This window comes from Lycium ferocissimum, unplaced genomic scaffold, assembly GCF_029784015.1.
Source record: "Lycium ferocissimum isolate CSIRO_LF1 unplaced genomic scaffold, AGI_CSIRO_Lferr_CH_V1 ctg7041, whole genome shotgun sequence".
Lineage (NCBI taxonomy): Eukaryota > Viridiplantae > Streptophyta > Magnoliopsida > Solanales > Solanaceae > Lycium > Lycium ferocissimum.
Genome location: NW_026726609.1, coordinates 17,628 through 31,535, shown reverse-complemented (window position 1 = coordinate 31,535; position 13,908 = coordinate 17,628). Strand labels below are relative to the sequence as shown.

Below are 13,908 nucleotides of genomic sequence, written 5' to 3'. Positions count from 1 at the left end.
CCTCCCTCAATTTGGACCAAAAATTCTATCCGGAATTCTGCCAAGTTTTCCCAAGTTTTGACAAACTTAATTTCTTCGATTCGCTTGATCCCAAAACCTTTAGATACTTGCTTAGCACTTTTTTAAAGTATTCCTTAACCTTATAAGGGTTCCATGACCTCTCCGGGCTTACGTTAGTTTACTTACGAATATTCGAGATGTAAAAAGAGGGAAGGAAATGTACTTGCTGACTAAATTGCAAATCAGGCATTTGAAACACAAAAATTGTCGAATACAAGAGCTTTGAGGAGCTACCAAATGCATGGTAGGCGAATCTTAAACATGGACATTACCAGTGTCCATCAATAAGTATTAGGACAAACTGATTAAATGAGTAAGGAAATACATACAAGAAAGCTTAGATTGAAGGACTATTGGAGCACATTCTGGACGATATACCTAACAAGATCAGGTCAAGCATGGGTATTCATGGAGATGATGATAAAGGCTGAGAGTACATATAAGATGATGATGGGGAATTTTAGTACAATCGGGAATTTTTTTCTAAATTAAATATCTTATTTTATCAAGTTCTTACTTTCAACATGATGTAGTTTACTTTTAATTTTTATTATTAATAAAATACGCCAATAGTCATTAGTGTAATCATAAAAAGAAGTTTTGTAGCTAAATTCTTGAAAATACTAAATATATAAATTGTTTTGACTATTAGACGTCGGTCGTTTCATTCTTTTTTAAATGGATAAAGGGTGCTAAAATTAAAGAATCTAGAGTAGCAATCACACGTACGTTAGGGGTGGGCATTCAGTATTCAGTTCGGTACATTCATACTTCGGTATTGGTAATTTGGTACTCAGTATTGGAAAGTAGTTACCAATTACCGAACCAAAGTAATCCGATTCGGTAAATCGGTACACGGTAATTTAACCTTCGATTTCAGTAATAATTTTCGATAATTCGGTAATCATAGAATATGTGCCAAATTTGTATGCCAAATAGATCGTGTAGAGTTTGAGTATGACTTTCATGAAACTTGAGAGTTAAACTCATAGATCTTTGAAAATTGAATAAGTTTGTAAGGAGGAGTTCCTTCTTTATTTTTTTAGGGAGATTAGATGATGCGGCATCAGGACTATTCATCCTCTCATCTTTTCTCTGGTTGTACTATGATTTACTCCTAACACTTCATTCATAACTAAGTGATTCAGTAGTTAACTTTCTTGTTATTTAATAATTCAATTGAAATGAAAACATTACTCCCTCCGTCCCAATTTATTTGACATTTTTCGCTTTTCGAGAGTCATACGAGTTGTTATTACGTAAGATCAAAAAGGCATGATAGACATAGAAAAAGAATAATATGATAGAGATTTCAATAATGCAAGTCATCTTGGAATGAGTTCAGTATGGTCAAACAGATTGCATTAATAAAACTTCGAAATTCGGTATTACCCAATTAGCAAATAGCATTTTTCGAATATCAATTCCGGAAACCGAAATTACAAAAATACTCCCAAATATCATACCGAATACCGAATTGCCGAATATCGAATTATCGAAATTCTCGATTCAATTCGGTAATTCGGTTTTCGGTGATTTATTCCTATCCCTACGCACCGTAACCCCAAACATGCATCCACTGCCAAAGTTAGTGTGGAAATACCATTGGCGGCACACCTCTTCCATAATACACTCTTCGCTCAAATTTCCATTTCAATTATGAACTCGTTGGAATCGAATAGAATTGATTCACTCTAGTATTCTAAAAATTAGAACACATTTTTATTTTAATGAAGCGGAATCAAAATCCAAGACGTGAGCTGAAGCACGTGTTCTGACTTGCCTCCATTTAATCAAACCTCACAAAACCTGCATTATCAAGCCATTTCTAGAAGCGATGTACACGGAGCAGGAGATGAACTCTCACAGCGGTGCCGCCTTGCGTTTAGCGGCGGCTATTGAGGCGTCGCATGAGCCTGATGTTGTCTGCTTGAGGAAGTTGTTGCTCAGGTTCCAGAAACTTCTCAAGTCTGGCAGTTTTAAAGCAAAGGTGGCACTGCTTACGATGATTGCTAGTGTCATTGGAGTTGGATGAGCTTCTAATCAGCAGATTGCGAGGAGTTTGGTGCCCGACTTGCTGGAATTTGTTAGTAGTGAGGATTGGGCAGCTAGGAAAGCTAGTGCTGAGGCATTAATGAGACTCGCCGTAGTTGAGAGAGATGCACTCTCGGAATTCAAAGCTTCTTGCTTCAACACTTTCGAGGCCAAAAGATTCGACAAGGTTTTTGTTTAATTCCTGTCTCCTATTTTGTTTCTTGGCTAATTCGATTTAATTTATTGATACTTGAGCAGCTTTTCATTGATCTTTAATTTTCGTTCATTCATATTGAAATCTCTTGTTAAGGGGGGATCAAAGGCGGAAAGAATGTATTAAGTTAGAATTGATTCCTGTTCCTTGGGGGTAAATAACTCAATATTCAACCAAGTACATCCTTTAGCCTTTTTATGGCATGGGTGCTAGCAGATAATATTAGATCAATTGTAGTAAATGTGTACATAAAATATCTAGTTTGGCGGAAAGATCACAGGTTCACGTGCATCATAAACTAGGCTATAAATTCGCCCCTTGGGGGAGGTCATGGGTATGGAAAACTAATGCAAATTCCTCAAAATAAACTAAAATTGAAATCATATGGGTTATCAATGCAAATTCTTTAAAAATAAATTTTTTATACCTGTGTTGTATATTAATATACTAAAATTACTCACTGATACCTGTAGACACCTATATTAGAAGTCGAGTGCATGTAACATATTTCACATTTACTCATTGCTTATATTATCCTAGATACATGTAACTGTGCTGATGATTGTAAGATATGTTTATCACTTGTGTAGGTGAAGGTTGTATAGGAAACAATGAATTAGATGTTGGCGGTGTAGAAGGAAATCCCTGATTTGTCCGATGGTGGCTCTCCTCCTCCCAGTCATATTCATCATTTAAAGGTACTAATATTTTATTTGCTTCCCTCTTGTTTTTCTTAATAAAAAAAAGTTCAATTAACTATGCCTTAATACTAAAGAATGGGTTGTCATTATGAATCCTTTATCCATTCCACTCTGTTGGAGAATATTATACTTTTAAAGGTCAATAATATGTTCTCTAATTTCCTTGTTATAATAAACATTTGGGTTGCTTGTCTAAGTCAGCACTCTCCTTTTGAGAAGTTTTTCATATTGCACCTGTAGTTAATATGCTGTCTCTTCTATCCAGTTTCTTACTTACTGATGAACTTATTAGCTCTAAGATTTGTCAGTCAATCATTATTATCAAAATATCAGCTTTTTGTAGTGTTTTTGAGTTCTATAGATTCGTGAGTTGTATCATGCCCTCCCCAACCCCACACATTTTTTTCCTTTTTTGCTTTCTCAATTTTTCACCTTTTCTCATATTTTCTGTCCTTATAGCTAATGAAACTAATAGACTTCTCATGTTCTGTCCAGGAAACAGAAAATGCTAGTGATGGGCGTTATCCACCTGGCGTGAAGACTGCCTATACTATGAGTTCTGGTGTGCCTAGTGTTAGAAAAAAGCAAGATAATAAGCCAGCTCTAGCTGATGGTTCTTCTGCTCGTACTGCCCTAAAAGGTCCTCCTTTGGACATTGTTCAAAAGAAATCAAGCCTAGCAATCTTCCGCAAACTCGAGCATAAGAAGTCATCTGAATGGAAAGTTGAGATTTTTGCTCCTCGTGGTACTTCTGGGACTGAGCTTCTGAGAATGATACTAAAAAAAAGTAGGAAGACCGTGAGAAAAATTTGAGGAGATGGAACGAGAAAGAAAGCCAGATAACCGACGAACCCTTTTCAGTAAGATCACTGGTGAAAAAAAGCCTAGTGTTATGAGAGTTGGATCTCGTATGGTTCCATATCTTAATGAGATATCAGAATCTACTGTTGTTGTGAGTAATCAATCTGGGGATCTCTATAGGGGCCCAAAAGAATGTGAATGTGAAGATATCTCTTAGATCCGGAAACAACTTGTGGAAATTGAAAACCAACAGTCCAATTTTTTCCAGGTAATTTGCTAATGGTCGAGAATATATTCTTTTCTGCAGTTTGGATATATAATGTATCTTGATAAATTAAAATGCCTAAATTAATATTTATGCATCAAATTTTGATTTCAGCTAGGTTTTTATGCATTAAATTGGATGTACCTCAGGCATTTTTTAGAATTGTATTTTCGTGCTTCTCAGAATATATTAAACAACATAAAAAACCAGAAGAATTTTTTCTTCATGGATTGAAATTGCTAATTTTTACAGTGATTAATCTGGTAGAGTCAGTCTGAAGGTACTGACGAATTAACCTCTTTGTTTAGTTGTCTAAAATGTAATTGCTATATGAGATTTCCGTTCGACCAAAACATTGTCATGTGCGAGCTTTTGAGTTGTTTCTTGGATAAGCTCTTCCATCTAAATGTTCAATTTTGGCTCCACATGTTTTTAGGATTTATTAACGGCTAACAGCATACAGGAATACTCTATATCATAAATCACATATTGCAGCACTGCTAATTAGACCACTGATTCCTTCCTCAAGACCATATTTTTTTTCTCAAAAGTTTTTCTTTTTCTTGGTTGTACCTAGAGATTGATCGGAAGTTCAGAGAGCGGAATACATTCTTTGGAGACACGTGTTCAAGGTCTGGTGATGCAAGATTACAAACGAAAATAGAATTAAAATGCAAGAAAAGAAAAGGATAGATAACTTGACACAACTTAAGACCTAATTTAGCAACCAAAGTTATAGAAAACTAAGACCTCTAAATTAAGAACAAAAGAGACACCAAATTCCTAGGATGACCAAGAGGGATTTGGAATTCCCTAATAACCAATCCTCTCAACAATTACTCAATCAAAGGTTTCACAAGCTCTCAACTCTCAAGAGTTTTACAATATCAAATATCAATATTCAAAATAGTCTAAGTCTTCCAAATGAAAGAAACTACTATTTATACTAAAGCTCAAAAGAAGACAACTACATTATTACACTTTTACCCTTAATGAAGTAAGGGCACTTGTTTGGAGTGTCTTCTTTTTTGGGAACAAAGCTTGAATTTGCAAATCTTCAAGTAATAGCCACATTGCAAGCATGACCATCTTGACCCTCTTCTCCAAACCATCCTCCCATGCTATCATGACCACTTGGAAATCCCGGGAAGGTGCTAGAGAGTATTCGAAGTATGCCACTCCTCCTCATGAACAATGCTTGCGTAGCTTGAAGTTCCTCGCTTGGCTCCTTGTAAAAGGTTGCCACTCGAATTGTATCATTCTCCCCTTCTTGAAGAGAATTTGTCCTCAAATTTAAGGGATCATCATCTTGCACCACCATAGGAGAGAGATCACACACATTGAAGGTGTTATGAACTTGGTATTCGGGTGGAAGATCAATTTTGTATGCATTATCATTGAGTCGCTCAAGTACTTCAAATGGACCATCTCCTCAAGGCATCAACTTGGTCTTTCTTTTGTTGGGAAACCTCTCTTTCCTGGAAATGTACCCAAACCCAATCACCGGTTCAAGCACAACTCGTTTGCGGCCTTTGTTTAGCTCTCTTGGCCGTTTCTTGATTCTTTTTCTCAAGGTGAAGCCTCGCCTCTCATGCAACTTCTTCATGGCCTCGGCTCGTTTGTTGTCATCTAAACTCGGCAGAACATCTTGAGACAAGGGGTTAGATCTAAAGGGTTAGGGGGTTAAAACCATAAACCAAAAGGTGACATGCCAATAGTGCTATGAATGACTCTTATTGTAAGCAAATTCAACCAAAGGCAGGCGATCTTCCAATGCTAGTTTCCCTTTAACCATGGCCACTAGCAGTCCTATTGACAACTTCGGTTTGGCCGTCGGTTTGTGGGTGACAAGAGGTAGAAAACAACAATTTAGTGCCCAGTCGTCCCCGTAATTCTTTCCCGAAAAGTGGCTAAGGAATTTGGGATCCTGTCGCTCACAATGGTTTGGGAATACCATGCAACTTTACCACATGTTCAACAAACAAAGATGCAACATGAGGAGGCATCATCAACTTTATGACAAGCAATGAAATGAGCCATTTTAGAAAATCGATCAACCACAACAAAGATGCTATCTTTACCCCTTTGGTTCTAGGCAAACCCAACACAAAATCCATCGAAATATCGACCCAAGGTTGTTGAGGGGTGGGAAGAGCGGTATACGAACCATGGGAAGGAGTCTAGACTTGGCGCCATGACACTCAATGCATTGGCCACAAATCTTAGCCACGTCCCTCCGCGTATGAGGCCAATAAAATTGCTCTCAAGAATTTTCAAAGTCTTATCAATCCCAAAATGTCCATCAATCCCCGTTTATTGTGCCTCACTCACAAATAATTCCCTCCAAGAGCTCGTAGGCACCTGCAAACACTTGTTTTTGAACAAGAAACCATCAAACCTAGAATAGGGAGTAGAAGACCTATCCACTAATCCACCTCTCCCTTTCCCACTCTTCGCAATCTAGAAAGATTTTGGCAAAGACGGGGTCCTCGGGATACAATGTCTTCAAGCTTTCAAAACCCATCAATTTGGAAGACAAGGTAGTAATCAAAACATGTTTTCTTGATAGGGCATCCGCCACTACATTCTCTTTTCCTTTTGTATTGGATTACATAAGGAAGGTTTCAGAAATTCAACCCATTTAGCATGCCTTTTGTTCAACTTTCCTTGGGCCTTAAGATGTTTAAGGACTCGTGGTGGTCCCAATCACAAACTCTTTTAAGTACAAAGTATGTTGCCATTACCAAAGCTCTAATCAAAGCATACAATTCAAGATCATAGGTGGAGTAGTTCAACGTTGCACCCTTAAGATTTTCACTAAAATAGGCAATGGGTTTTTGGTCTTGCATTAAAACGGCACCAATACCTACTTTACTAGCATCACATTCAATTTCAAAGATTTTGTCAAAATCAGGTAATTGTAACAACGGTGCGGAGCTAAGCATTTGTTTTAGAGTTTCAAAAGCCTTTGCTTGCTCCACACCCCAAAAAGTTTTATCCTTTCGGACTACCTCGGTCGAAAGGAGCGGCTATGGTACTAAACCCCTTAACAAACTTTATAAAAACTAGCCAATCCGTGAAAACTTAATATCACTAATGGATTTAGGAGTTGGCCAATTCTTAATAAGCGTATTTTGGATTCATCGAACCTCGACGCCCGCCGAACTCGCAACAAAACCCCGAAAACAACTTAAATCAACACAAAATGAGCATTTGCAACATTAGCATAAAGTTGTTCTTGTCTAAACACTTCAAACACATATTTCAAGTGAATAACATGCTCATCCATGGTTTTACTATACACGAAAATATCATCAAAGTAAACAACCACGAATTTGCCAATAAAGGTTTCATGACATGATTCATCAAACGCATAAAAGTACTAGGAGCGTTAGTGAGACCAAAGGCATCACCAACCATTCATATAGACCAAACTTGGTCTTGAATGCGATTTTCCCCACTCCTAAAAGGGTTTAAATCCGGATTTGATGATACCCACTCCTAAGATCTACCTTAGAGAATATGCATGAACCGTTCAACTCATCAAGCATGTCGTCGATACCGGTATGGGATGGCGATACTTTCTTCGTTATCTTGTTGATGGCTCGACAATCAACACGCGTACGCCATGATCCGTCTTTCTTTGGCACCGAGATCACGGGGCACGGCACGAGGACTCGTACTTTCTCGCACGACTCCGCTTTTCAGGAGCTCGTCCACTTGCGCTTTGAAGCTCGCGCCGGTGTCGTCCGGGTTGGCTCTATAAGCGGTTTGTTGGGCAATTGAGAACCGGAACAAAGTCAGGTTTGGTGTTCGATTCCCCTCGAGGTAGTAACATTTTGGGAGTTACGGGAACACGTCGTCAAATTCTGCAAAGAGAAGAAATAGAGCTAGGAAAGAAGGGGTTAGCTCGTTAGTATGCAATGCGCGGTCCACATGCATGAGGTGAATCATCGGTTGACGCTCCCCCAATTCCTCCCTAATTTCCCCCACAATTAAGCTAAAAGGAGACACCTTGGTTTTTCCTCTAGCTCTCCCTTCTTTCCACTCACTTTTGAGAACTACTCTCCTCTGCTCCTCTTCCCCCACATTCTTCTTTTGCAATGCGCTATGACCCTTCTCCTTCAACTCCCTCATTTTGTTATAGATCTCACCCACTTGGGAGGGGGTCACGGGATTTAAGACATGTTTGACGCCATTATGGACAAGGGTGTATTGGTTAGTTCTCCCATTATGGTTGATGGACCTATCATATTGCCATGGTCGGCCAAGTAGAAGATGACACGCTTGCATGGGAACACCATCACATAACACCTCATCGTGATACTTCCCAACCACGAATTTGATGATAGCTTGCCTAGTCACCTTCAATTTTCACCACGTTCATTGAGCCGTTGAAGTTTGTAAGGGTTTTAATGGCGGGTGGTAGGAAGTTTCAAGAAATCAACAAGGGTGGTACTAGCGACATTGGCACAACTCCCACTATCAATGATCGCTGATGCTAGTGTTTTGGTTAATGATGCACTTGGAATGGAAGAGATTTTCCGTTGACTTGGGTCATCCATTGCTTTGCTTATCATGGTTCTTCGCGCCCCGTAGAGAGGTACAATAGGCTCGTCATCACCTTGACACCATCCCTTCTTTCATGTTGTTCGTTCTCGCGATCGCCCTCATCATCTCTTTCTCACATTCTTCCTCATCCTCGCTACCAAGTGTCTCTCAAAATAAACGCTACGATTAGGGCATTCGCTTGCTCTCTGACCGTAGGAAGCCATGACATTTAAAGCATTGAATAGGAGTTTTGTACCTCCTTCTTTGGAGCAAACTTCGGAGGTTGTTTGTCAACTTGCTTCTCAACTTGAGAATTCTTCACAAATGGTTTCTTGGCTTAACTTGGGGCCATTATTTATTCTTTCGCTAATTGGAGAAGGAGGCTCCTCGTTCTTTGTTATTGTTTCACGAACTCATAGCCCTTGACTTATTGATTTTGTCTTCTCTGAGACCCTTCTCTATTTCGATAATAGCCGTCAAGGGTTTCTTGATGCTCAATAGTTGTGGAGTCTCATTTGGGAGACAATATCACTATTTAACCCGGCTCGGAACCGAGTCATAGCATTTAACTCATCCTCGTTAGAGTCAATTCTCATTTTGAAAATTTGGAACTCATCGCAATATTCTTCCACACTCTTTTTTGTTTTGCCTTAAAGTATACACCTTCTTGAGTTGTTCTTGTTTGTAGCGTTCGGTGACATACTTACGCGCGTACGGCGTCTTCAATTCATCCCAGTAGGTGTGGGAGGAAGCCCAATAATTCTTCTTGCCTTCGCTTGAGGTTTCCCGCATGTGAGGCATACCCTTCAATTGAGCAATGGCGTAAAACGTCTTTTCACCTCGGACATGTCATTCGTCAAGAAGATTCTATCACAATGCATCGCCCAATCAAGAAATGCGTCGGGGTCACTTCTCCTTTGAAGATTGGGAGAGTAACCTTGATAGAATTGAGACTCGTGTCTCGCCCTCCTCCATAACCATGGTTTCCATTCAAATCTCCATCATCATCATAACCTCGATCGTCACGACCTTGGTACCCTTCACAAGCTTGGTACCCTCTTTGCCTACCCATGTGAGGGTTAGGACCATGCCTTCCACCCCTCCCTCGATAACCTCCTTGTGCCTGCGCTCGTGGCCTCCAACCTTGGTCACCATAACGTTCGTGCTCAAGTATAGCTTCCTTTATCTCTTCCTCATTTGGTTGTTGGATGTTTGGACCGTCTGGGGGTGGCATTGGTACATTTGGGTGTGGATCATTTAGGGGTGGGTCGTTTGGATGTGGGTCATTTGGTGTTTGATCTTGTAGGGGTGGGTTGTTCCGTTGGCCTATGGGAATGTTGTTTGGTGGGGTGAGAGTTATGTTTTAAGGGGTGTTTTGGGGAGTGTTTTGGGGAGTGGGGTTATATAGATGATGGAAGGTGCCGGGTGATAATGTAAGTGAAGTGCTTCGAGTAGCTTCACTTGTGCCTCCTTGGTATTGCACTCGGGGCGAATATGAGACCTCCCTACTACCTCCTTCAATTGCTTCCACCCTACTTCCCAAGTTTTCCATCCGACCATCCATGTTTTCCATTCGACCACCCATACTCCCAACCTTATCATTCAAGGCTTGCAAGGCTCTCATTACATCAACTAGTGTGAGTTCCCCGGTGGGAACTTGTGTTTCATCCTCCGTAGCCATAGTACCTATTAAAGACACTCAACAAAACGAGCAAACACGTTAGATTAGTAAAATCAACTCACAATCGCTCAAGTATGCGCACCTTTAATTGCCTCACAAATTGCTTCGGCCAAAGATTGTGTTCTTGTTAATGTCGATTAATCACAAGGGTTCAAATGGTACTCTTTGTCGGAATAAATTCTTGTTAGACTAAGAAAAACGGACTACTCAATTCAATCTAACAAACTTGAACCAAGAAATTAAAAACGAAGCAAAAAACGAAGAAAAGCACGAAAGAATTGGCACGAAAGAAATGCGAACACAAGAACTAGTAAACACAAGTAGGAACAACTACTAAATGGCTACTAGTTGAGAGACACAAGATAATGGAATGCAAAAATCGGGAAATAAATAAAATTTCAGGCCCGGGTAGGTAATAATTTGAAAACGCGGTCTTGAAGCCCCAATTGATCCAAGGTATCAATTTGAAGTAACGAAAATTTAAAAATTTCTATACTTTTTTTTTCCTTACCTAAGAAATAAGGAGACAAACAACCAACCAAGGATCAAGGGAAATTTTTGGAAAAGAAGTGAAGGAATTGAATCAAATGTACCTTTTCGTTGTTGGAATTTACGGATGCAGCCCAATCGGGGTAGTTATACGGTCCGTATGTTTTTGACGGATCATAGATGTAGTCCGTAAATGGGGAACAAAATCTACGAATTTGGGCTTCAGACTTACGGAAGGGACTTCTTCAATTATATGGTCTGTATAAAATGTACAGTCCGTATATGGTCACCGTAAATTAGCAACGAATAGCGTAGCAAATTTCACTCCAATCTACGGTTGAATCGCTCCCAAATCTACGGACCGTATCTTATTTACGGTCCGTATATAGTAACCGTAGATCTCCAACAGTGTTCAACTTTTCCAAGCTTCAATTTGACGGACTGAACTGACGGTCCGTACTTCTTTTACGGTCCGTGAATTTGGACCGTATCTTTACTTCAGTGACGACATATAGCACGTGATTTCTTGGATCTTAGGCTGGGTTTGTTGACTTTTTTTGACACAATGGACCCACTCAACCTAGGACCATTCCATTTAGGGCTAAAAAAATACTTTTCCAAAACTTGGGTATAAACTTTTGGATCTAACTTTCCTTTTGAGTCTTCTTCTCCACTTGAATCTATGAAGATAGCTCAAGAACACATGAACATTCAAATTTCTAGCTACCTTCAAATCAACTAATTTTACCCCAAATTTCGGATTTAGGCTCCCTTAACCTAGTAGAACAAAGCCCAATGGTTATCAACTCCCAATTTCGTCACAAATAAAAACCCACTAAGTTGTTCTTCAACTTTTTCAAAAGCTTCAACCCAACAATGGTAGATTCTTCACTATTGACCCGAATGACACGAAATTTGAGGATTTGAAATCCTAACGTACTAAGGAACAAGAATCTAATAAAAACAACAAAACAAACACAAATTTTTTGGGGTTTTTGGGGGAAAATTTTCCAGATTTTTTTTTTTTAATATTAGCAACAAACCCTAGGCTAGATTTGATAGAACAAATCTAATCCAAGCTGTGATACCAATTGATGCAAGATTACAAATGAAAATAGAATTAAAATGCAAGAAAAGAAAATGATAGATAATTTGACACAACTTAAGACCTAATTTAGCAACCAAAGTTATAGAAAACTAAGACCTCTAAATTAAGAACAAAAGAGACACCAAATTCCTAGGATGACCAAGAGGGATTTGGAATTCCCTAAGAACCAATCCTCTCAACAATTACTCAATCAAAGGTTTCACAAGCTCTCAACTCTCAAGAGTTTTACAATATCAAATATCAATATTCGAAATAGTCTAAGTCTTCCAAATGAAAGAAACTACTATTTATACTAAAGCTCAAAAGAAGACAACTACATTATTACACTTTTACCCTTAATAAAGTAAGAGCCTTGTTTGGGTGTCTTCTTTTGGGAACAAAGCTTGAATTTGCAAATCTTCAAGTAATAGCCACATTGCAAGCATGACCATCTTCAACCCTCTTCTCCAAACCATCCTCCCATGCTATCATGACCACTTGAAATCCCCGGGAAGGTGCTAGAGTGTATTCAAGTATGTCCCTCCTCATGAACAGTGCTTGCATAGCTTGAAGTTCCCTCGCTTGGCTCCTTGTAAAAGGTCTTGATGCCACTCGAATTGTATCATCTGGAGCTGGCATTAGATGAGATCTCATATGACTTTGCTATGTCTACCGGAAGGATGTCAAGCACTGACTCTGCAGTCATGTGTTGCAAGCTACCGGGTGCAGAATTCTTGAGTTCAAAACTTTGGAAGAGAACAGGAGGTCGGAGTTCTACCTCACGATCTTCAGCTCATGGTGAAACCTCATCAGCAGATACGGTAAGCAGCAAAGCTGGTGTGCATGGAGATGGAGAAAGATTTAATTTGGAATGTGGGAGATCTCGGCTTCGTGGTACTTATGGCTTTATCGTCAATCCATTAGCTAAAATGCATGGTGACCCTCAGGGAATCTCTGAACCTTTATCAAGTAGAGTTTCAAAGAATTTCCGTAATGGTTTATGAGTTTATTGCCGGTGATTTATGACCATTTCATATTAATCTCTGCACATTTTGTTATCCTGCAAAGTTCAGTAGGGCACATTAAACTCTGCACTTGGTATGGAGTGCTTAAATCTATTAGGGACGTCATTCTGAAAAGATGGTCTATTCTTAATAATTTGTACTTTACATGTGCATTGCTATAATTCTAACTTGGCACCTTATCTTTTATTTGTTTGCAATTACTGCTATCATCTAAGGACAATATACAGAATTGTGGAATGGTGATTCAAACTTTTAGATAATTTTTCCACATGCCTGCCATCCGATAATTGACGCATGGAGAGATTACCCTACCACTCTATAAATGGAAGCTCTATAAGTGTCTTCATTTCATCAAATTAAAATCAAAGAAATTGAGTGCTAGCACGTATGGCTATGGATACTGCAAACAGCTTTCTGCAATTGCTGTCAAAATGGAGCGCAACATTTTTTAAGTACAGGTATGATGAAACACTTAACGTTTCCTATGGTTGCTCTATTTTCCAGGCTGTCTAGATTGGATTGAAGATCCGGTTCAACTCTCAAAGTTGGTTGGACCGTGATCATACGGTAGGACATAAACAACGAAGCACAAAGCAGTTTTCTAATAGAGCTAATATAGTGAATTGTGCCGTTACATTTTTGGGGAAGGAAAACATTCAGTTCAACCACTTCTGGAGAGACAGGGAGCTATAACACTATATGTTGGCTCTAAAAGGGTAAGATATTTGTGTATATAATAGGGAGTCTTCTGTTTACTTTCTGGGTAATACTTGGCTACCATTTTCTCTATGCGTTCCATTATACAATTTGAGATGCTATCAGAATACGTAAAATGATTAATAGTGTATCTATAATGATGAATTCGTGCTTCATGTTGTAGTTGTCATCTTCTTCCTACCTACCACCTTCAGGATTCTCGTACGCCTCGTGAATATAGTGAAAGCTACAGTGCATTAAGATGACAGACACAACACCAAAAAGTTTAGCACAAAAAACACTC

At 39.1% G+C, this 13,908-nt stretch overlaps 1 pseudogene; it reads left to right on the top strand.

Moving 5' to 3' along the window:
- The first annotated feature begins 369 nt into the window (after positions 1-369).
- LOC132045556 (TORTIFOLIA1-like protein 3) lies at positions 370-12,887 on the top strand (annotated as a pseudogene).
- Positions 12,888-13,908: the final 1,021 nt, after the last annotated feature.